Below are 15,119 nucleotides of genomic sequence, written 5' to 3'. Positions count from 1 at the left end.
GGACACGTCAGTAGCAAGATAGCAGGCACACGTGCGGCAGCAAAGTTATGCACTCGCGTAGTCGGCTTGAGCAGCTGGGCGACGAAAAATCTGAAAGACGGTCAAAGAATGCCAGTTCCCGAAAAGACATATGTTTTAAAGTGGAAACGGTCACAGTTGCGTCGATTTCCGCTGCCAAAATGAGACCAGGTGGAGGGCGGGGCATATTTTTACAGCTGATAGGGGGAGCAGGCCACAAGCTGTAGCTCGATGCCACCCATGTCGCCCCAAGGACACGTCAGTAGCAAGATAGCAGGAACACGTGCGGCAGAAACGTTATGCACTCGCGTAGTAGGCTTGAACGGCTGGGCGACGAAAAGTCTGGATGACGGCCAAAGAATGCCAGTTCCCGTAGAAACCTGCGTTTTAAAGTGGATACGGTCCCAGTTGCGTCGATTGCCGCTCCCAAAATGAGACCAGGTCGACGGTGGGGCATTTTTTTACTTTTGATAGGTGGAGCAGGCCGCAGTCGTAGCTCGATGCCACCGATGTCACCCCAGGGACTCGCGAGTAGCAAGACAGCAGGCACACGTGCGGCAGAAAAGTTATGCAATCGCGTAGTAGCCTTGAGCGGGTGGGCGACGAAAAGTCTGGATGACGGCCAAAAAATGCCAGTCCCGTATAAACCTGGGTTTTAAATTGGATACGGTCGCAGTTGCACCGATTGCCGCTACCAAAAAGAGACGAGGTGGAGTGTGGGGCGTGTTTTTACAGTTGATAGGTGGACCAGGCCGCAAGTCACAGCTCGATGCCACCGATGTTCCCCAAGGACACGTCAGTAGCAAGATAGCAGGCACACGTGCGGCAGCAAAGTTACGCATTCGCGTAGTAGGCTTGAGCGGCTGGGCGATGAAAAGTCTGGATGACGGCCAAAGAATGCCAGTTCCCGTAGAAACCTGGGTTTTAAAGTGGAAACGGTCACAGTTGCGTCGATTGCCGCTGCCAAAAAGAGACGAGTGGAGGGTGGGGCGTGTTTTTACAGTTGATAGGTGGACGAGGCCGCAAGTCATAGATTTATGCCACCGATGTTCCCCAAGGACACGCCAGTAGCAAGATTGCAGGCACACGTGCGGCAGAAACGTTATGCACTGCGTAGTAGGCTTGAACGGCTGGGCGACGAAAAGTCTGGATGACGGCCAAAGAATGCCAGTTCCCGTAGAAACCTGTGTTTTAAAGTGGATACGGTCCCAGTTGCGTCGATTGCCGCTACCAAAATGAGACCAGGTCGACGGTGGGGCATTTTTTTTTACTTTTGATAGGTGGAGCAGGCCGCAAGTCGTAGCTCGATGCCACCGATGTCACCCAAAGGACACGCCAGTAGTAAGGTAGCAGGCACACGTGCGACAGAAAAGTTATGCTCTCGCGTAGTAGGCTTGAGCGGCTGAGCGACGAAAAGTCTGGATGATGGCCAAAGAATGCCAGTTCTTGTAGAAACCTGGGTTTTAAAGTGGATACGGTCACAGTTGCGTCGATTGCCGCTACCGAAATGAGACCAGGTGGAGGGTGGGGCATTTTTTTACAGTTGATAGGTGGAGCAGGCCGCAAGTCGTAGCTCGATGGCACCGATGTCACCCCAAGGACACGCCAGTAGCAAGATTGCAGGCACACGCGCGGCAGAAACGTTATGCACTCGTGTAGTAGGCTTGAGCGGCTGGGCGATGAAAAGTCTGGTTAACGGCCAAAGAATGCCAGTTCCCGTAGAAACCTAGGTTTTAAAGTGGAAACGGTCACAGTTGCATCAATTGCCGCTTCCAAAATGAGACCAGGTGGAGGGTGGGGCATCTCTTTACAGTTCATAGGTGGAGCAGGCCACGAGTCGTAGCTCGATGCCACCGATGTCGCCCCAATGACACGTCAGTAGTAAGATAGCAGGCACACGTGCGGCAGCAAAATTATGCGCTCGCGTAGTAGGCTTGAGCGGCTGGGCGACGAAAAGTCTGGATGACGGCCAAAGAATGTCAGTTCCCGTAGAAATACGGGTTTTATAGTGGAAACGGTCACAGTTGCGTCGATTGCCGCTGCGAAAATGAGACCAGGTGGAGGGTGGGGCATCTTTTTACAATTGATAGGTGGAGCAGGCCGCAAGTCGTAGCTCGATGCCACCGATGTCGCCCCAAGGACACGTCAGTAGCAAGATAGCAGGCACACGTGCGGCAGAAACTTATGCACTCGCGTAGTAGGCTTGAGCGGCTGGGCAACGAAAAGTCTGGATGTCGGCCAAAGAATGCCAGTTCCCGAAAAAACCTGGGTTTTAAAGTGGGAACGGTAACAGTTGCGTCGATTACCGCTGCCAGAATGAGACCAGGTGGAGGGCGGGGCATCTTTTTACAGCTGATAGGGGGAGCAGGCCGCAAGTCGTAGCTCGATGCCACCCATGTCGCCCCAAGGACACGTCAGTAGCAAGATAGCAGGCACACGTGGGGCAGAAAAGTTATGCACTCGCGTAGTAGGCTTGAGCGGCTGGGCGACGAAAAGACTGGATGACGGCACGCGAATGCCAGTTCCCACAGAAACCTGGGTTTTAAAGTGGAAGCAGTCACAGTTGCGTCGATTGCCGCTGCCAAAATGAGACCAGGTGGAGGGTGGGGTATCTTATTGCAGTTTATAGGTGGAGCAGACCGCAAGTCGTAGCTCGATGCCACTGATGTCGCCCCAAGGACACCTCAGTAGCAAGATAGCAGGCACACGTGTGGCAGCAAAGTTATGCACTTGCCTATAGGCTTGAGTGGCTGTGCGACGAAAAGTGTGGATGACGGCCAAAGAATGCCAGTTCCCGTAGAAACATGGGTTTTAAAGTGTAAACGGTTACAGTTGCGTCGATTGCTGCTGCCAAAATGAGACCAGGTGGAGGGTGGGGCATCTTTTGTTGCAGTTGATAGGTGGAGCAGGCCGCAAGTCGTAGCTCGATGCCACCGATGTCGCCCCAAGGACACCTCAGTAGCAAGATAGCAGGCAAACGTGCGGCAGCATATTTATGTAGTCGCGTAGTAGGCTTGAGCGGCGGGGTGACGAAAAGTCTGGATGACGGCCAAAGAATGTCAGTTCCCGTTGAAACATCTGTTTTAAAGTGGAAACGGTCACAGTTGCTTCGATTGCCGCTGCCAAAATGAGACCAGGTGGAGGGTGGGGCATCTTTTTACAGTTATTAGGTGGATCAGGCCGCACGTCGTAGCTCTATGTCGCCCCAAGGACACGTCAGTAGCAAGTTAGCCGGCACACGTGCGGCAGCAAAGTTATGCAGTCGCGTAGTAGGCTTGAGTGGCTGGGCGACGAAAAGTCTGGATGATGGCCAGTGAATGCCATTTCCCGTAGAAACCTGGGTTTCAAAGTGCAAACGGTCACATTTGTGTCGACTGCCGCTGCCGCTGCCAATATAGTCTTGCGTTGACATTAAAGGAAAACATTTTATTTATTTCATTAGATTTTCAGTTGCGCCAAATTTGGTTCCGCTGCTAATCGTCGCTGCTCACTTGGCAGCAGCGATGACCAGCAGCGGACTGCGCCTAAGCGCATTCGTTTCCCTTGCTGCAGATATCCACCCACGCAGCTGCTAGTTCACCTAAGCCCCAACCACTACTTCGTGACTATCACGTGGCTAGTCAAGCCCGGCTATGTCTGGAAGCCTGGTCGTCGGTGGACTTTGCCATCTGCAGCAGCGATCGACTTTTATGTCACGAAAAAAGAGTTTAAAACAACGATACTGTCCTCACTTGGAAGTAGCGACGACCAGCAGCGGACTGTGCCTAAGCCCATGCGTTTTCCTTTCGGCAGATTTCCACCCACGCAACTGCTAGTTCACCCAAGCCCGAACCACTCCTTCGTGACTACCATGTGGCTAGTCAAGCCCGGCTATCTCTGGAAGCCTGTTCTTCGGCGGACTTTCGACTTCGACTTCTACGACACGAAAGAAGAGTATAAAACAACGCTGAGTCCCGATACAGTCCTCACTTTGGCAGCAGCGACGACCAGCAGCAGACTGTGCTTAAGCCCATCCGTTTTCCTTGCTGCAGGAATTGCTCGCAAACATTCCTGGTTGTAGCATTTTGCGTGCATTACGTCGCCGCTGCTGTAGATTATGGTTCTTTGTGACCTGTACGAGAAATGTCTAAAAAATTCAAGGCTGAATTTTCCAGATTTAAAGAGGAATTCAAACACGAAGGCAACGTATCCAGTGAAGCATTTGAGAGATGCCAACCGACGTGAACTTCGCAACGATGAAAACAACATAATCGAGAGTCTTGAAAACTCGCAGGCCGACATCGATGACCTAAAAAAATGGCTTGACACTGAGATTGCAAAGAATGACAAGCTGAGAGATGAAAATGGTTATCTTCAGGTAAATGTGAAGCGCTGAAAAAAAAAGAACCCAGAGCTTAAGAAATAGCTTGTACATCTCGAACAATATTCTAGAAGCTGCAACCTTGATATTAAATGTGTTAAAAACACGAGGAAAAAACATCACCCGCATCATCTCTCGGATTGGCACTGCAATTAACGAACCAATCAGTGAAACCGCCATTGAAACCTGCCATCGTGTGCCTGTACGGAATTCCACTGGAACTAACATTATTGTCAAATTAAAGTCCATAGCGAAGCGTGGCCAAGTTTGAAAAACGGCGAGAAAGCTTAGGCTAACTAACGAAGATGCCGCGATAGACAGCAATACCCCATGTACATCAACGAGCATCAGTGCCCCACTCTGAAACAAATTTGGGGGAGGGCCATCAAAAACAAGGTTGAATTCCAATGGAAAGCCGTCATTCAATGGCGGGATATATGCAAAGAAAACTGAAACCTGGCCAATGGTGCACATTGCTGACGAGAACAACCTTGAAAAAGATATTTTATCTGTCACCCTTATGTTCTGGTGTCAATACAGTTTTTATTGAGATGTCTTGCCACGTCCCTGAATGCATCAAGCCCGGAAATGTAAAGATGCATCTGTTCTGCACCTAAATGCCCGCTCGGTTGTTAATAAAATAGATGACGTAATAAATTTTAGGACAGCTATTTATTTTTCAAATATAATCTTATAATGATTACAGAAACATAGTACAATGATGGTCGCCAAATGCTTGAACTTGACTGATACAAAACGTTTTTTCTAAATCGCACTAATCAGTGAGGATGTGGTGTCGCCGCATACATTGCAGCAACTGTTTCTTGGTACCGACTTTCTGTCGGGTTACTGATAATTGTGAGATTTTAATCCTTCAGCCGCATTTGGAAACCATCGTTGTAGTATATCGTCTGCCACACGGAAATGTCCGACTGTTCCTGTCATTCTTTGAGAGCCCTCTGGATTACCTTTCTATCAAAAACAGCTTGATATGTGGTGGTGAATAATATTATTGATACGGGGCAGAAGGCTAGCACAGGAAACCACAGCAGGTGATGGGCAAGTGTTCACAGCACAGTAGAGCAGAACACAGCAAGTGCTCACGCAAGTCCCAACAGTTTCTTCAGCTTCGTCTTCCTTCCGCGTCACTACTGTTGGTCGTCCTCTTCGTCAACATCCAGCGACGCAGAGCATATATGTAACATTTCCCCCCCCCCCTCCACAAAAAGCACAGTGTCGGTGCGCATTATGTCGAACTACTGCAGGTGTAGCACGGCTTCATTCAGGCGACATGAAAGATCTCGGTACGTGGCATAGCGGACTGTTGCGGCGGATGCACAGGGGTGATCTCGTATGTCACAGGAGTGACTGGCCATAAGACACGGTAGGGTCCTGCGTAGCGTGGCAAGAGCTTCTCACACAACCCAACTCTACCAGCGGGAGTCCAGAGCAAGACGAGAGAGACCGGAGAGTAGTGGACGTCCCGGTGACGAGAATCATGGAGGCGTTTCTGGGAATTTTGGGAGGAAGCTAGTTGACGGCGAGCCGTCACGAACATAGGAGCTGGCATTACCGGTGGGAGGCAGTACGCTGTCAAACGGAAGGGGACGGTCGCGGCCGTATAGAAGATAGAAGAGTGAGTATCCCATTGTGTCGTGAAGGGAGGAATTATATGCGAACGTTACAAATGGCAAAGTAACATCCCAGTCACGGTGATCATCCGATACATACATTGACAACATGTCCGTGACCGTGCGGTTGAGGCGTTCGGTGAGGCCGTTCGTTTGTGGATGATAAGCGGTGGTGAAATAGCGCTTAATGGAGCAGAACCGGAGAATTTCGTCGACTACTCGAGCAAGAAAGCAACGGCCACGGTCAGTGAGCAGCTGGCGTGGAGCACCATGGAGCAGAATGACGTCGTGGAGAAGAAACGCAGCCACGTCAGTTGCACAGCTGGTGGGTATCGCTCGGGTGACAGCGTTGCGCGTAGTATAATCCGTGGCCACCGCAATCCATTTATTCGCCGACGAAGAGAGTGGGAAAGGCCCGAGGAGATCAAGGCCAACTCTTGGAAAACGGGTCTACTGGAATGACGATCGGCTGGAGGTATCCAGCAGGCACGCCAATGGCTTCTTCCGACGCTGACATCGGTCACAAGAAGCCACGTAACGACGAACAGAGCGATAGAGGCCCGGCCAAAGGAAACGGCGGCGGACGCTGTCGTACGTGCGAGATAGACCAAGATGACCCGCAGTGGGCACGTCGTGCAGTTGCTGTAGAACGGTGGCGCGCAGGTGTTCGGGGACTATGAGCAGAAGCTTAGCGCCATCTGATCGCATATTCCGCCGGTATAAGGTGCCGTTGTGGAACACGAACAAAAGCAAGGGTAGCATCAAGGTGATTAGTGCTGAGGCGATTGATAATACTGCAAAGCTTGAGATCTAAGCGCTGTTCATGGCGAATGTTTAAAAGGTCAGAGATGGCCAACACACATGTGTCATCGTCACACTCGCTTGTGGGTGGTGAATCTACCGGGTTGCGGGACAGGCAGTCAGCGTCAGCGTGCAATCGGCCGGACTTGTGGACGACAGAAAAAAGTGTATTCCTGAAGGCGGAGGGCCCAACGCCCCTGGCGACCAGTAGGGTCCATCAGCGTAGAAAGCCAACATAAGGCGTGGTGGTCGGTGATGACGGAGAACGGGCGGCCAAACAAGTAAGGGCGAAACTTTTTAATGGCCCACACGAGGGCTAAACACTCACGTTCTTTGAGCGAGTAATTCCTCTCAGCCGCAGAAAGGAGGCGACTGGTATAAGCAATGACGCGAGTGCGACCCATCTGCTGTTGGGCAAGAATGGCACCAATACCGTGACCACTGGCGTCGGTGCGTACCTCCGTTGGTGCTTAGGGATTGAAGTGTGCCAGGATGGGTGGGATGGTGAGGGCCGCAATGAGTGCAGAAAATGCTTGAGGTTGTCCTTGGTTCCAGCAAATTGGAGCGTCGTTCTTCAGAAGATTGGTGAGTGGACGAGCCGTCTCCGCAAAGTTGGGGACAAACCGTCGAAAATAGGAGCAAAGGCCCAGAAAACTACGCACGTCACTGGTACAGCGGGGTGTAGTAAATGCACTTACAGCACATATTTTGTCTGGGTCGGGTTGAACGCCACGTGCGTCGACCACGTGACCGAGTACCTTGAGTTCACGTCGGCCGAAGCTGCACTTCTTCGAGTTAAGCTGAGGCCAGCTCTTCGGAAGACTCCAAGAATGGCCTCAAGGCGATGGAGATGGCTCTCGAAGGTCGAGGAAAAGACAATAACGTCATCAAAATAACAAAAACACGTCGTCCATTTGAAACCGCGCAAAAGAGAATCCATCATGCGCTCGAATGTTGCGGGCGCATTACACAGACCAAAAAACATCACCTTAAATTGATACAGGCCATCAGGCGTGACGAAAGCGGTCTTCTCTCGGTCCCGTTCGTCGACAGCGATCTGCGAATAACAAGAACGAAGATCAATCGAAGAAAAATAGCTGGCACCATGCAAGCATTCAAGGACATCATCTATCCTGGGGAGCGGGTAAACGTCCTTCTTTGTAATTTTGTTGATCGTCCTCTACTGTTGATCGTCCTCTTCTTCAACATCCAGCGACGCAGGACATATATGTAACAATATTGTTACGTATATGGCACCGAAGAGGACGACGACAGAAAATAGAGTGAGAGACGACGAAGCAGAAGAAACCGTTGGGCTTGCCTAAACACCTGCTGTGTTCTGCTCTGCTGTGCTGTGAACACTTGCTCATCACCTGCTGTGGTTTCCTGTGCTAGCCTTCTGCCCCGTATCATCTTGGTGGAGGTATCAATATAAACGTGTTATGTATGTATAACTTTATTAGGGAGCCGGCAAACGACGGGTTAAAGCGTCGTGACGCTGGCCAAGCGTCTACCCGGGGTTAAGCCCTACTCTGCACTACCTCATTTGGCCCGTTAGTGGTGGGTTGTGAGGCTGGTGCTTTTCGAGCGCACCCCGGGCCTGCTGGACGGCCCATAGTTGAATGTCCTTGTCTGTATTCTGCACTACACTTTGAAGTTCGGGGGGTTATGTCCTGGATGCAGCTTCAGTCGGGAACCTGGCACAGTCCCACATGATGTGCCCTTGGTCCGGTGGACCCACTTGACATACACTGCACGTATCACTCGTGTAGATGTCTGGGTGAGAGACCTGTAGCACTGCCGGGGCTACGAGTGACTCGGTTTGCATTTGCCTTAGGATGACCGCCTCCTTCCGACTAAGTGCCGGGTGAGGCGGCGGCATTGTCCGTCGAGCTAGGCGGTAAACTTTAGTCACTTTCTCGTAACTGGTCATTCGGTCTTTTGTTTCGAACCACCATTCGGAACGGTCCCTCTCGGGGCGCGGAAGGTAAGCGCTCGCGGGCCGTCTCGTTGTGATTCAGTGAGAATGCACAATCTACCACGTGCGCCGGGAATCACTTGATGCGGATAGTGTTGCCGCGGTCTTGAAGCTGGAGCTTACTGATGATGGCGGCCGCCGGCGCGCACACTCGCCCCTTGGCAAAGTTGCGCACAGCGTTCCTCGAGTCGCTGAGCACGGTGCGACACTCGGCCTCCGAGATCGCCAGAGCGATGGCAACCTCCTCGGCGTCTGTGGCGTCCGTGTACCGCACGCTCGCTGCCGTTGTCTTGATGCCGGTAGCCCCGCTACGGCCACTGCCACGAACCCTTCTCGCTTGTATTCCGCAGCGTCCACGAACCGGGCTTGCGGGTCCTGGGCTCGTTGCTCGACGAGGGCTTTGGCCCGCGCCTGCCGCCGTGTACACGACGGGCAGGCATGCGTGAAGACAGTCTTCAGCGCCTCGTCCAGTCGTTCGTGATCAGTCACATCGCCAACGTTGCGGCCTACCTCAATTGGCAGGTCGGTGACCGGACAAAGATAAACACGCTGATGAGACGGGTTTACAAGACGGCGCTGGGATTAATGGGGATCACGAGTACGGCTCGGCTCCTGCAGCTCGTCGTCCCTAAGACCTATAAACGTGTTAAAAAGTACCAGAACTGTACTTGATCTCAACATCATGCTTAATTCGATTTTCAAACTTGGTCAATACGCCAACCCGCATAACACATTCTACTGCATCAATCCCTATTTTACTCGTTACAAATATTGACACATCTGCTTGTCACTCCGGTACCACAGCGTTGTGCATCTGCGATCACTGTCCCGTTTTTATGATCTGTGTTACGAAACAAACACACAAAAAGATGCGTCCTTAGCCCCTTAAAATTCAATATGTATCTGAAACAGCTCTGGAATGCTTTAAAAAATAAATATCCCAGCATGATTGGTCGTTTGTATCGCGAATACAAAATGTAGACGATGCCTATGCATGCCATGCTCCTGAAGGATTCACACGCATTTATCGTAAGTATTTCCCAATGAAAATTCTTAAACTATCCAAAAGAATTAGAAAACCATGGTTGACTCGGTTTCACTTAGAAAGAATAAAAAAGAAAAACGAACTTTATCATTCATTCCTTCGCAATCGATCTCCGGTGGCATTGCAGGAATATAAAACGCACAGAAATACACTAAACAGTGAGCTAAGGCTAGCGAGAACAGCTTATTATCACAACGTCTTTGGTGATATAAAAAGCAAAGTACCGGACACCGCATGAAGGTGATTAACCGTGTACTAGTGCGCGAAAGAAAGCATTTGGCACCTGAAAAGGTTAATGACCGAGATATTGCTGGCCAAGAACTGGCCAATGCATTCAGCACGCACTTTTTAGATAATACTGCAACTCCCACTGGTACGTGTTTTTCTAATAATGCAGGCCAGGCATTATGTGAAGGCTTGTTTTTTGCACCTACTGACGCACGTGAAATCACTGAAATATTCATGACATTAAGGAATATGAAGGCCTTAGGCATTAACTACATTCAAATGAAGCCAGTGAAGTACTGGTAAGAAATAAAACCAGCGGAAAGACGCAGACAAGAAGAGAAGCACACAACGCTAGACTGACAACTGAGTCTATTGCTAAGAAACTGACATTCATATATACCCTTCAGCGAAGAAGCAACACATGCGCACGTGGCAAGAGAAGTAATAAAACTGATAATCCTGGGGAAAATTACCATATAAGCAAGCTATCTATGTGCGCTCTAAAGAGATCAGGAACTGAAATTCTTTATCGCACAAGGTAACAGAAGTTTCGCTGACACAAGTCTCGTCATTTTTAATAATGTGAAAAGCCTCCAGGATTTCGCGTTGGCTCTTTGTTTTACCCCGCCCCAGGATGACTGTTTCCTTAAGCAGCCGCCTGCATTTATGCTTCCAGCAGTGTTTCGGCAAATTGGCCCGTTCGTCGGAAAGTACGAATATTTCAGGCTCACGAAGTCAGGCATTTAAGCACCGACATGTTTGACTGACGTATGTACATATTCCCGCATGATAATGGAATGCAATAAACAACTTGAGTTGCACAGAGTACAAGCTTCGTCTCATGGTTCACCGTGCGAAGTTTGTACCCTGTGCAACTCAAATTGTCTATTGCATTTAATTATAATGCGGGAATAAGTACGTCGGACAGAAAGGTCGGTGCATAAATGCCCGACTTCGTCAGCATGAAAGATCCGGCCGACGTGCGCGCCCTCGCGCGTTACGTCGGTCTGTATTGGAGCCTTAATACCCAAGAACGTAGCAGGGGAGACAGCGGCCGATGTAGCTCATTTGGAAGAGCACCGGACGCGATATTCGGAGGTCGTGGGTTCGGTTCCCACCATCGGCACGTTGTTTTTCCTTCTACTTTGTGTTTAATCATCTTTCCCCTAAACAGATTGCATTACTAATTTATGTGATTATCGACGTAAAAATAAAAAAAAAGACAAAAGTACAATCCCAGCTTTCCTTGGCTTTGCCGACTGTTGGCTTCTTTCCTTCTTGTATTATAACGAGCACCCTCATTTCCCCTTCATTTATCTGCTTGTAGCTTACGGGGTCTCGGTTCTTGCAGTCTTGAAGCTATAGGTAGCATAAGAGGGTTCTAGCACAGCTTTCGCCCTCGCTCTTGATCACGTTCTACGTAACGCTGGCGGTAACACAGGACGTTCCACGTCCGCCGCTATGGTTGAGGGTGGCGCTGGTGAACACTCTCAAGGTTCGTATACAGACAACATTATTACCCAAGAAAGTAGCAGGGGGGACAGCGGCCGATGTAGCTCAGTTGGAAGAGCACCGGACGCGGTATTCGGAGGTCGTGGGTTCGGTTCCCACCATCGGCATGTTGTTTTTTCTTCTACTTTGTGTTTAATCACCTTTCCCCTAAACAGATTGCATTACTAATTTATGTGATTATCGAAGCAAAAATTAAAAAAAAGACAAAAGTACAATCCCCAATGCTTTCCTTGGCCTTGCCGACTGTTGGCTTCTTTCCTTCTTGTACGATAAAGAATTTCAGTTCCTAAGCTCTTTACAGCGCACATAGATAGCGTGCTGATGAGGTAATTTTCCCCATGATTATCATTTTTATTGTTTCTCTTGCCACCTGCGCATGTGTTGCTTCTTCGCTGAAGAGTATATATGAATGTCATTTTTTAGCAATAAACTCAGTTGTCAGTCCAGCGTTGCGTTGTGTGCTTCTCTCCTTGTCTGCGTCTTTCCGCTGGTTTTAATCCTTACCATTATGTACCAACTGGCCTAACTCTCGACTCTACTGTACCAGTGAAGTACGTTTAAGAACTTATTGCCCCTGCACTTAGTTACATATATAATTTATCGCCTGAAACTGGGGCATTTTCAGCTTTAAAAAAATAACTAGATTGTCTGTAGTACACAAAGACGGTAATATCCAACTAAAGGCCAATATCAATTCTCCCAATTTTTTTCCAAATGCTTTGAAAAATTATTTTTTGTTGACTAACAGTTTTTTTTTTACTATTCATATTTTTTTTTACTAGGCATAATACACTCTCCGAAGCACAGTACGGTTTTCGTAAAGGACGATCCACAGAAAATGCGCTTTTAGCTATGAAAGAAGACATTACTACTAAATATTGATAAAAAGGTTATCACGCTGGGACTTTTCATAGACTTCTCAAAAGTTTTATATTTTATAAATCGTCACATACTAATAAAAAGCTTGCGTTTTCGGTAATTTGTGGACTGCCTTTAGAACTGCTAGAATCATACTTAAAAGATCCCTCACAATACCTGTGTTTGGGACACCAGCAATCGCATTTTCTTCCTCTTTCGAGAGGTGTGCCTCAAGGGAGTATTCTGGGTCCTCTGCTCTTCAGTGTTTACATCAGTAATATAGAGAATATAGAAGAAACAGCTAGGTTTATCATCTACGCTGACATAGTAGTATACTTCCCTCCGGACCTTATATAAACACATTAACAACAAAATGCAATAGCGTGCTTTAAAATCTCTCCCCCTGGTCGCAAGCCAATCATATTACCATTATTGCAAAAAAGACAAAGGTAACAAATTTTAGATCAGGAAATAAGCCCCTTAATCTACAATGCGCTATTACATTTGAGGGAAAAGTTATTGATATCGTTGAGCATCATGAAATTCTAGGCGTAGCCTTTTCCTCACACCTTACCTGGGACCTACACATAACTCGGGTATGTAAAAAACTTTCAACCATCACTGGAGAATTGTCGCGATGCAGATCGTTTCTGCCCGTCCAAATCAAACTGCACATTTATCACGCGTAGCTTTGCCATATCCTAATTATTGTAGCCTAGTTTGGCTCACAGCTCAGTTCAGTTTAGTCGTTCAGTCGTGTCCGACTCTTCGTGACCCTATGGACCATGTCACGCCACGCTTTCCGGTCTCTCACTATCTTCCTAACATCACATAACTTCATCTGCAGTGCCTCGAGGATGCCATCTAACCATCGCGTTCTCTGCCTACCCCTTCTCCGGCGACCCTCAACCTTTCCCAACATCAAATCTTTCTCCAGCGACTCCTCTCTTCTCATCAGATGACCAAAGTAACTGAGCTTTAACTTTAGAATTTGACCCTCCAATGAGCAGTCAGGGTTTATGGTCGACAATATCGACTGATGTGATCTTCTGGCAGTCCAAGGAACTCTCAAGAGTCTTCCACAGCACCACAATTCAAATGCGTCAATTCTTCGGCGGTCAGCCTTTTTCACAGTCCGACTCTCGCATCCATACATCACAACTGGGAAAACCATAGCACGAGTTATAAGGACCTTGGTTGGCAGACTAATGCCTCTCTAACCATTGCTCTCTTTCCCAGAAGCAGGCGTCTCCTAATTCCATGGCTGCAGTCTCCTTCCGAGATAATCTTGGAGCCCAAGAAGAGAAAATCTGTCACAGCTTCCATTTCTTGTTGGCTCACAACAACTAAACAAAAATCAATAGAATACATGCTTTGCAAAAGAAAATTGTTCGCATAATCGCAAACATCCCGTATTCCGCGTCAACACATGCTTCATTTCGAAAATACGGGCTTATTGAACATCAACGCAAATATCGCATTCTATCAACTTTTCATTCGACTTTCACAAAGCTAGAAGACTTTTTTAACATCTACCGGTTGCCTTACAGCCGGCGTCAAAGATGCACGTACACGTAGCACAAACCCATGGTTCGTGCCTCATTTTCGCACTAACTACAAGCTAGAAACACTACAGTATACACTCTTCCTACCATTCTTAACAATCATCAAGACACAGAACTCCGCACTATTAAACAGTTTCGGTAGTATTTTGTAAATATGTAATGCTTTTTTTTACTTTGTCATATCACCTCCTGTTTTTCTGGGATGTGATGGTAAACATCGCTCAATTTATTATATATGCCAGAACAGGTTGTGCAATGTTAAAATTCTGACTATCTTTCATCATTAACAGTGCCGCAAATCATCATGCTTTTCAGTTATGTCCTGTATCGTGTTACACCTGCCTTCTATTCTTTGTTTTGTATGCCTGAAAATGTAAGAACTCAAGTGTGATTCAGTGTGAAGTAATGATGGTTTGTTCTGCTGTTGTTTTTCTGGCCTATTTATTGCGTTTCCACGGTTTTGGTGCTCTTGTAAAAACCAAGTGGAGGTTTCAATGGCCACTTCAAGCTGCACAAAGCTGCTTTTAGCCCTGAAAGCCTTACATCGTGAGCTGGAAAATAAACATTGAATTGAATTCCCCTCGCGTCCCTACTATTTTCTCCCCCTCCAAAACTAGTGTTCTATGGGATACAGTTTTATCGTTTAGCACTGCGGCCTAGTCTGGGCCGTGTTGTTTATGAACATTTTCTCCAGACATGTGACAAAACAGCGGCGTTTGAAATGCCGGAACTTACAGGCACTTTCATCAGCAATGCTCGTCACAGCTCGAGAGGAGTCTCCCATGTCTGGCAGTTTCGAAGAAACCTCCCGAATGGTGGTATCTCACAGCTGGGACGTGCTGCGTGTTTAAAAAAGATTGCCTCCTAAATGGTGACCGATGGGTGGGAAACCTTGGGTCGCAGCTAAACCCCTGGACGTATGCAAAAATCTTTCCCGACTTGGTAAATCCGTACTGCCATCTGTGCGCCTGCCACCTTAGACCATATAATCTGGGACTGCGCGGAGGATCCGTCTCCGGTAAATCTAGTACCATCTCCCTCGCGGGAACACTCGGAAGCTGTTCTCGTCAGCCGTTACCCAGACGACCAGTCCCGGCCTCGGCAAGAGCGCAAGAGGTCGCTG

At 48.4% G+C, this 15,119-nt stretch overlaps 1 protein-coding gene and 1 non-coding gene across 2 annotated transcripts in view; both read left to right on the top strand.

The window, feature by feature from the left end:
• LOC146194146 (uncharacterized) overlaps window positions 1-15,119 on the top strand; it is a 277,763-nt gene that overhangs the window by 100,187 nt on the left and 162,457 nt on the right. The window lies entirely within an intron of this gene.
• TRNAP-CGG (transfer RNA proline (anticodon CGG)) lies at window positions 11,608-11,680 on the top strand. The gene has a single exon. It is a non-coding gene; the product is annotated as a tRNA-Pro (tRNA).

Source organism: Amblyomma maculatum, chromosome 3, assembly GCF_055883805.1.
Source record: "Amblyomma maculatum isolate TAMU_Amacu chromosome 3, ASM5588380v1, whole genome shotgun sequence".
Classification (NCBI taxonomy): Eukaryota; Metazoa; Arthropoda; class Arachnida; order Ixodida; family Ixodidae; genus Amblyomma; species Amblyomma maculatum.
The sequence above is the reverse complement of the archived record's forward strand: the minus strand, read 5'-3'. Positions and strand labels throughout refer to the sequence as shown.